This window comes from Taudactylus pleione, unplaced genomic scaffold (assembly GCF_031769625.1).
Source record: "Taudactylus pleione unplaced genomic scaffold, aTauple2 ptg000105l, whole genome shotgun sequence".
Taxonomy (NCBI): Eukaryota; Metazoa; Chordata; class Amphibia; order Anura; family Myobatrachidae; genus Taudactylus; species Taudactylus pleione.
Genome location: NW_028284507.1, coordinates 4,095,821 through 4,103,747, shown reverse-complemented (window position 1 = coordinate 4,103,747; position 7,927 = coordinate 4,095,821). Strand labels below are relative to the sequence as shown.

General features: G+C 45.2%; 1 pseudogene; it reads right to left on the bottom strand.

Moving 5' to 3' along the window:
* Window positions 1-765: 765 nt before the first annotated feature.
* Window positions 766-7,304, bottom strand: LOC148525524 (zona pellucida sperm-binding protein 3-like; annotated as a pseudogene).
* Between the last annotated feature and the right edge of the window lie 623 nt (window positions 7,305-7,927).

Here is a 7,927-nt window from a genome sequence, read left to right as displayed (position 1 = left end):
TTATGAAGGCTGGGTGCCTCCTTGTCTATACCCTTTAGGACAGAAGCAATGGATCATACAGGCCAACAAGAACCCCCTACAATCTGGCTGGACTGATATTTAGTGCCATATAAGTAAGAGTTAATAAATCAGAGAGATATTTAATATTAAAACCAATAGCCACTTCCTGCCTTCCAGTATTGACACACTACACGGGGTTGTGTGTGATGGGTATGGCATGGTGTAGCAGAATTGGTGTCAGAATGAACAGGACTACCAATGGCTATAACTGTTTAAGAACCAATTAACACAATTTGTAGACTAACACTTCTTCAGAGATTATGAACACTGGAGTTCTGAACCACCAAAAACTTCATGACAGATAACATCCTGGCTCCCACATGGAGATTATACATCCAAGGAGCACAATGTGTCTGATGCCAGAGACCCAGAACATACAGTTGAGTCATGTCAGAAGTCTTATGGACAATTATGCATTAGTTTAACCAATACAGCCTGACAGTTTCTCAGGCTGTGGTGCTAGACCTTTTGTCAGCTGAGATTCCATGTGTCATTGTGACCTAGATCTGGGACAACAAAATCTATGGTTCTCAGAATGCATTACATATCCAACAGGCATGGGAGCTACAGCCAGATTCTGAGATCCACTGTAAGACCCATGTAGCAGGGCTATGCAACTTGTATAATGTACATTTTATGCCAGGTTTATAGTATACAGTTTATGAGGACAAGGATGGAGAAATGGTTTCCTGAAGATTTTTATATCTATACAGCTTCTTGGTGAGTGAGTCTCCGAATGACACATTTTCCAACAACCACAAAACCTACAGCTACAACAGCCAGACTGACGGAGCCAATGGCCACCAACACCCACAGTTCTAGAGGCCTGGATCCGTCAGTCATTCTGGAAGCCTGGCTAAGGGCTGCACCAGGGGCTGGGTTTGACTCTGCTCCAATCACAAGAAGAGGCCCAAGTGTGGCCAGTCCATGTTCCTCTGGATGAGCACCTGCAGGGGGAGAGGTTAGGCTTTAATACAAGCATCCAGAACTTACAGTAGAAGTGAGACATTTACCCAGTTTGATGTGTCCTTTACACATACAAGCCATTACTGAGCCATGGCCATGCTGGGAGGATTATGTAAGGTCAAGTACTTGTCTAGACAGATTTGCAAGGCTGCAGGTGCCAACTGCTACTTCATGTAGTGAGGTTATGGGCTTTTTCAGTCACAGATCAATCAGACCTGGTAAAAGCCACTAACCATTTGCAATGAGAGGAAGCCTCCTGGAATTATCTGCAGTAAAGACTATTTGAGGAACAAGTTATACAGGAGTCAAATGACAAGTCCTTAGTGAAAGTGTCTCATTATAGAAAGTGACTGCCAAGCATAAACTCGGCATAACCTTCCATTTAGGGCACATGGAAGCCTGGTAGTGTGTAAGTGACTTGGCAGTCTAGTGCCTGGTCTGAAGAACTCACCAACTTCTCTCTTCCCCATTCCTCTTGGTCTCCCATGTACAGCTTCCCATCTCCTGCTCTGACCAGCACAGTTCCCAGTGTCACAGCATTGGCATATGTTATTGGCGCCCTCCACAGCAGCCCAGCTAAGAGAAACTGAGAAGTCAGCCAGTATACCCTTTACACCAGTAACGTAACTCAAGGTCTACACAGTGTGTCACCTTCTAGAGGCTTTGCTGTAGGAACAGGCTTTGTTCAATGGATCCGGGGTCTGAAAGGCTGCAGCAGCCCTTAGGTAACATGTGATATAGATCTAGAACAAGACAACATTAAGGTGCATACACGTAATGATTTTGTGAACTATTTAACTAGAACGATGTAGTTAACGTTCAGTTTCTAAGTTATAACGATGAACGATTATCGTTCATGCACATTCCCGTTTGTAGTTCATTCTGACTGACCAACTGAACGATTTTCATTTAGGGAAGTTACAAAAAACAGTTTGTAGTTCAAAAAATCATTCATTACTCTTTAGAAAATCTAACAGAAAATTGTTGTGTGTGTATGCCATTGGTTACATTAATCAAATTGTTGAAAGCTCACGATTTAATCAAAGTAATTTAGCAAGAAGTCACAAGACATTCTGGCGATGCCCAATGTCTGCCATCCCATGAAGCTACATAGGGAGTTACTGCATTTTAGGTCACAGGAGCCACCCTATAGAGGTTTCTAAATTACAAAATTTACAAAGCTCTGGAACATGAAGCTGTCTGCAGCTTGGCCCCGGTAACCTATGGGCTACTGCAACACTTTTTTTTTTTCTTTTAAATGGAGGGATTCTTGGCAGCCCTCCTCGACAGTCGATACTAGTGCAGGCACAACCCAATAAGCATGCATTACGCTGGTTGGGTCCACACTTTGAAGCACAGTGAAAGCAGTATTTACCACTTTGCTGCCAACTCTGTACCAGGACAGGGGCTTCTCTAAAATTCTGTCCCAATGCATGAAGATTAATGCAAGAGAAAACCACTTTGCAATTTAGGAGATAATCGGATCCTAACTAATTTTTTAAGCAATGAGTCTGTAACATGACAATTAGGAGCTGAGTGGCTGGTACTTTATCACAGATCTTAGTACATCTGCCCCATAACAACTTCATTAAAAATCCTGCATGTGATGAATATGCCCCTAGATGTTTGTACATCTAGTTACCACTCACAACTGGCATCATACCCCCACACTAGAATGTGTAACCAGGAGAATGGATCAGTCCTCACCAGAGAGACATCTGTCCCAGTGAACCGGAAAGCATCAACCATGAACTGAAGCTGGCTTAGCTGGGTCCTTGGGGATGTGAAGATGGAAGCGGAATCTTCTTGCTTACCATCCACCAAGCACCTGCACAACAGGACATGTTTAGCAGAAAGTGGAGCCATGACCACAGCAGCTGGACAGTCACTGGTATAACATACCCATTGTAGGCAATGATGTCATAGTGAGGGTCAGACTGGACATCAGGAGCCAGAGTGGCCACACATCTATCCACAAATAGCATCATAGGGATGTGGTTCTCAGTGTCCACAGAGGCCTCTATGTAGAACATGTCCCCCAGCTGGAAGACAGAGGAAGGTCTGGGACACTCCAGTCATCTGTAAGGTAATCAGAGGGTTAGAGACCAAACCAGACCCAGCACCATCATAGCCACCAGCTCACTTACCCATCATCAGCTGCAAGGAGAAGGAGAGCCTCTCTTCTGAGGACACAGTGGAATGGAACGGAACCCATGTTGGCTTGATGGCCTCACTGCTCACATTTACATGTCTATACCAGACTAGGGGTGGGGTCAGATCAGATTTAGCTATATCAAATTAAATGTTACATGGTGTTAAATTAATCTTTAATGGCGAGATTGGCCACAAGAATAGGACAGTAGCTAATGGACTAGGTACGGCAGCATGTGTATATCTTGGTCTTACAAAATTAAGATTCACACCAACATTCCTTGATTCTTTGTGATTAGGTGAAGGTCAAATTACTAATATTTAGACCAGACAGTGGGAAGATACAGGGGCATATCAAGAGAGAGGAGGGCCTGGGTGCAGCTTCTGTGTGGGCACTGCTATAGACTACTGGGCATATCTGAGTAAATGGCAGGCATTCTCCTGGTGATTTCTGTATGGCACATGCACAGATCTGGGTGTAGGTTGAACAGTGTGCACCCACCTGTATCTATGGGTTCCTGTACACCGCACACCCTCCACCCATTATAGATAAGCCCAGGGGATGGTCTTCTAGCCTAAAAATGGACATCCATTTTTTGAGCCACTTAGGATTTGCAAGTCAGTCACCAAGGAACATGACCTGCACCAGGCATATCACTGTCAGCGAATGACTGCAGCATGGCATCGCTATCAGAGAAACAGCCCCTGTAACCAGACACAGTAACGCTGTCAGCCATACTAAAGATTGTGATGGAGACTCAGAACTCAGTTTCATGAGAAGTAACGGATGTACATGGGCTGTGCGTCATTGTAGGTAACCCAGGAATGAATTAGATATGACCACCAGTGACATAATATACAGCCTGATACAGGGTATAGTAAGGAGGCCTTAATCTGAGAGTCTCCTTGTGCACAGAAGTGTGGAAGACGTCTGGTGTCATACCGAACAACAAGTGTCGGTATGTTGAACCAGGCATTGGGATTCTGACTGCCAGAATTAAAACTGTCGGTATTTCATATTGATTCCAGTTAGCTATAACCCTCCCTCTGACCTACACTCACCGGGGGTAGAAGCACTGGATGGGGACCACGGCAGAGTTGGTCCTGGTAATGGGGACACTGCTGGAGGGCTTTGGGGGTGTAGGACAGACTGGTTATGTAGACCAGAGAGTCTGCAGTCATCTGAGGACATGAAGAGTATTATCCATTTACTACACAGACACCAAGTACTACATGCAGATTAGTTGGTCTCCCTGACTGATAATACATTGTGTCACTGTAGTGTATATAAAGGATCCTACATTATGTTCCAGGTCACTCCTCCCTGGTAAACAAGTAGGGCCCTTCAGCTGAAATGCAGATCTCAGCATTTATTTGTTATAGGACAGTGGTTCCCAACGTCAGTCCTTATGTACCACAAACTAGTCATGTTTTCTGGATTTCTTTATAATACACAGGTGAGTTAATCTATTTTGCAGGGTAAGCAGTTATCCAACTTTCTTCCACTGACAGAAATCCTTAAAACATGATCTGTTAGGAATACTTAAAGGACTGGAGTTGAGCAACACTTAGTTAACACTACCCATCTACACCAGGGAGTGTCACTGGAGGGAACCATTTTGAGGGTTTGAGAATCTGGATCACCAAGGTCAGTGTTACCCAGCTGTGAAGCAGGACATGTCCCTGCATACAGGATCTGCTAGGGAATGCTGGGACTGGTGCCTCATAGCAATATATTAAAGGGGTCCATGTCCCAAAGCTTTTAGAGTGGCATCTCCACAGCAGTTAAGTTTATGCCCCAATTTTCTGAGCCATAGGTCACATTATAAGGCTGCCAGTACACATTATGGGGGGAGATGTACTAAGCTCTGCAGAGTGATAAACTGCCAGCCACTCAGCTCCTAACTCATGTTACAGGCTGTGTTTAAAAGAGTACAGGAGCTGATTGCAGAGTAGTTTATCACTCACTCTACAGTTTCTTTTCAGCGCTTAGTACATCTTACCCTGTGCCAAATCATACACCATATTCTGACAGTGTCCCCAGCACTTTAGTGCCTCAGGTCCACATTATAGTGTCCCATTTAATATGCAACATTAGTGCCCTCCAGTTTATTTTATGCCACATTATAGTTTCTCAAATTCAGACTATGCCACATTAAGTGCCCCCTTACTCATAACAGCCACTACACACCTGTCACTGAAAATAGAGCATCTCTCCATTCCGACTGGGCAATGGTCAGACCCATTTGCTTAGCTGCCAAATCTGGGAAATTGGTATGCTCCTACAGTGGATAACCTGGGTCCATGGTCTCCAAAGTCTCTGGGCCCCATAGCAATGACACCCCCTATAATCATGCCCATGGTTCTGTAGCCATTTACGTTTTATGAGCACCAACTTTCCACACTGCAGTCACAAAATGTCATGGTGGCTTATCGTATAGAGCACCACAGAAAGCAATACCTGTAAAGGAAGTCAGACCTCATACATACTCTGTCACATTACATGAGAGCTTTACATGCTGGATAACTTGCTGAGGTCACGTTTCATATAATATATATATATATATATATATATATATATATACACACACACACACACACACACACACACACACACACACATTACAATAATTATGGACACAGCTGCTATTTGTTACTAGATATACCTGAGTATCACTTAATAAGTTAATGGTGCGTACACACTGGGCGATTAAAGTGGACGACGGAACGATATCGTTATCGTTCAGTCGTCCACTTTATCGTCCATTTTTAACACAAAAAAGATAAACGATGACGACGACGCGTGTTCCCGCGGGTCGTTCGTCATCCTCGTTCATCGGGCTGACATGCAGGCCAACCTGACGACCTCGTCAGGTTGCTGCATGTCAGGGAATGGGTGAGAGAGCCCGGCGCTGAACGATATCGCTAATGATATCGTTCAGCGGCTGTGCTCAATGTCATGAACGACATTGAGCACAGCCTGCCGGGGACACACTAGACGATATCGCTCAGGGAGCATATCGTCTAGTGTGTATGCACCTTTAGTGTCAGCTATGGAACTAGGGATAGTCCCCATTTCAGGGAAGTGCAGAGACCCCAAAACATACTTGCTGACTTTTCGGCTGCCCTGCAACCTCTGGGAAGGGTCAGCCAGGACACCGCAGAAGGAGCAGCATTGGTGGGCAGTGCAGGGGCATGGCATTACGATCACATAATTGCGGCCTTACCCCCTGCTATACAATGCTGATATTACAGGCATTACAAAGCAGGGGCCAGGGCTACAACAATACCTTTCAGCACGAATTGCGTCACCAGCCTCTTCCGGTACACACACTCAGGCCATAAACTAAAGGGTGCAAGTGGAAGGTGGCCAACCAGAAGACTTGCCCTCTTCTATGGGGGGGCCAGGAGCACCATCCAGTTCGCTGGAGCCTTCCAGTTATTGCGGGAGAGTTGAAGGTGTGCACTTAATGTATATGTACATATATAACCATCCCCTACTTCTAGTCTATGCTGCATTATACACAGCTGCTCATTGGGTGTGAGGCAGAGACTATTACAGTAATACATAGTACATACACTGCAGCCAGGAGACACTAAAGCCTTACAGACATGGACATGATAATCCCATATGACCACAGCCAGTATACCCCACTTACCTGTACTGTGTTCCCACATTCTTGGAGACCAATCTCAAAGACAACACTGGTATCAGCTCTGGGAACCAGGTTTGCAGGACTGGGGTCCTAGGCTCAGATCTGAGGCCTTCACCAGCTTCCCATTCCCATACAGGTCTCTCATCACAGTCACAGCCATTGTGTCCTCACCACACTGCACTAGGAGATCTCTGGGGTGGTGCCAGCTGTCTAGACTGAGCAACTCCCCCATCATACCTAACAGGGGACCCCCATCCTGACACAGGCTGAGCACTCCATCTGGGAGACCCCAGGCCAGACACAGGCTGAGCAGCCCCCACATGAGACCCTCTAGGAGAGCCCCTCTCAGAGGGCTGGTAATGCCTCCACCAACTGTCATCTAACCAAGACATGTTCCCCGGCACTGGCAAATCCTGAGCCATAAACCAGTGCAACCACCAGCAGCCAACTCCACCTCACCCACATCCCCATACTGCCTGCAGGACACACAACAAAAAGATAGGAGTGCAGGGAACAGCCCTTTATACCCCTCCCATCAGCTGCTAATACCCCTACCTGGGGCAGGTAATGATCACACCTGAGCATGTGTGTGTGTATTATCCATATAAGGAGGGGCTTCATAGTGAGGATTGTATTTTATCTCTAAAACTGATATTAAATTATTTCAGTGGTTCTCAAACTTGGTCCTCAGGACCTCACACAGATCACGTTTTCCAGGTCACCCAGCAGGAGCACAGGTTTAGTCATTACTCACTGACACATTTTAAAAGATTCACAAGTGGAGCTAATTAGTTCACTTGTGATTCTGTGAGGAGACCTGGAAAACATACACTGTTTGGGAACATGAGGACCAAGTTTGAGAACCTGTTAATTATACCATGTCAGCTCTTTCCGGAGCATATTTGAAAAATCCACCCAAAATTCCTCCCTGTTTACTTAAAACGGATTTTAATATTGCATTTACAGTTCATGAATTCACAGTAAAATGTAATGCAGTACTTCTCATATGCAGCCCTCAAGACACACTAACAGTCCACGTTTTAAGGATATCCACGTTTGGACACAGGTGACTTAATAAATAATTAGCAGCTGAT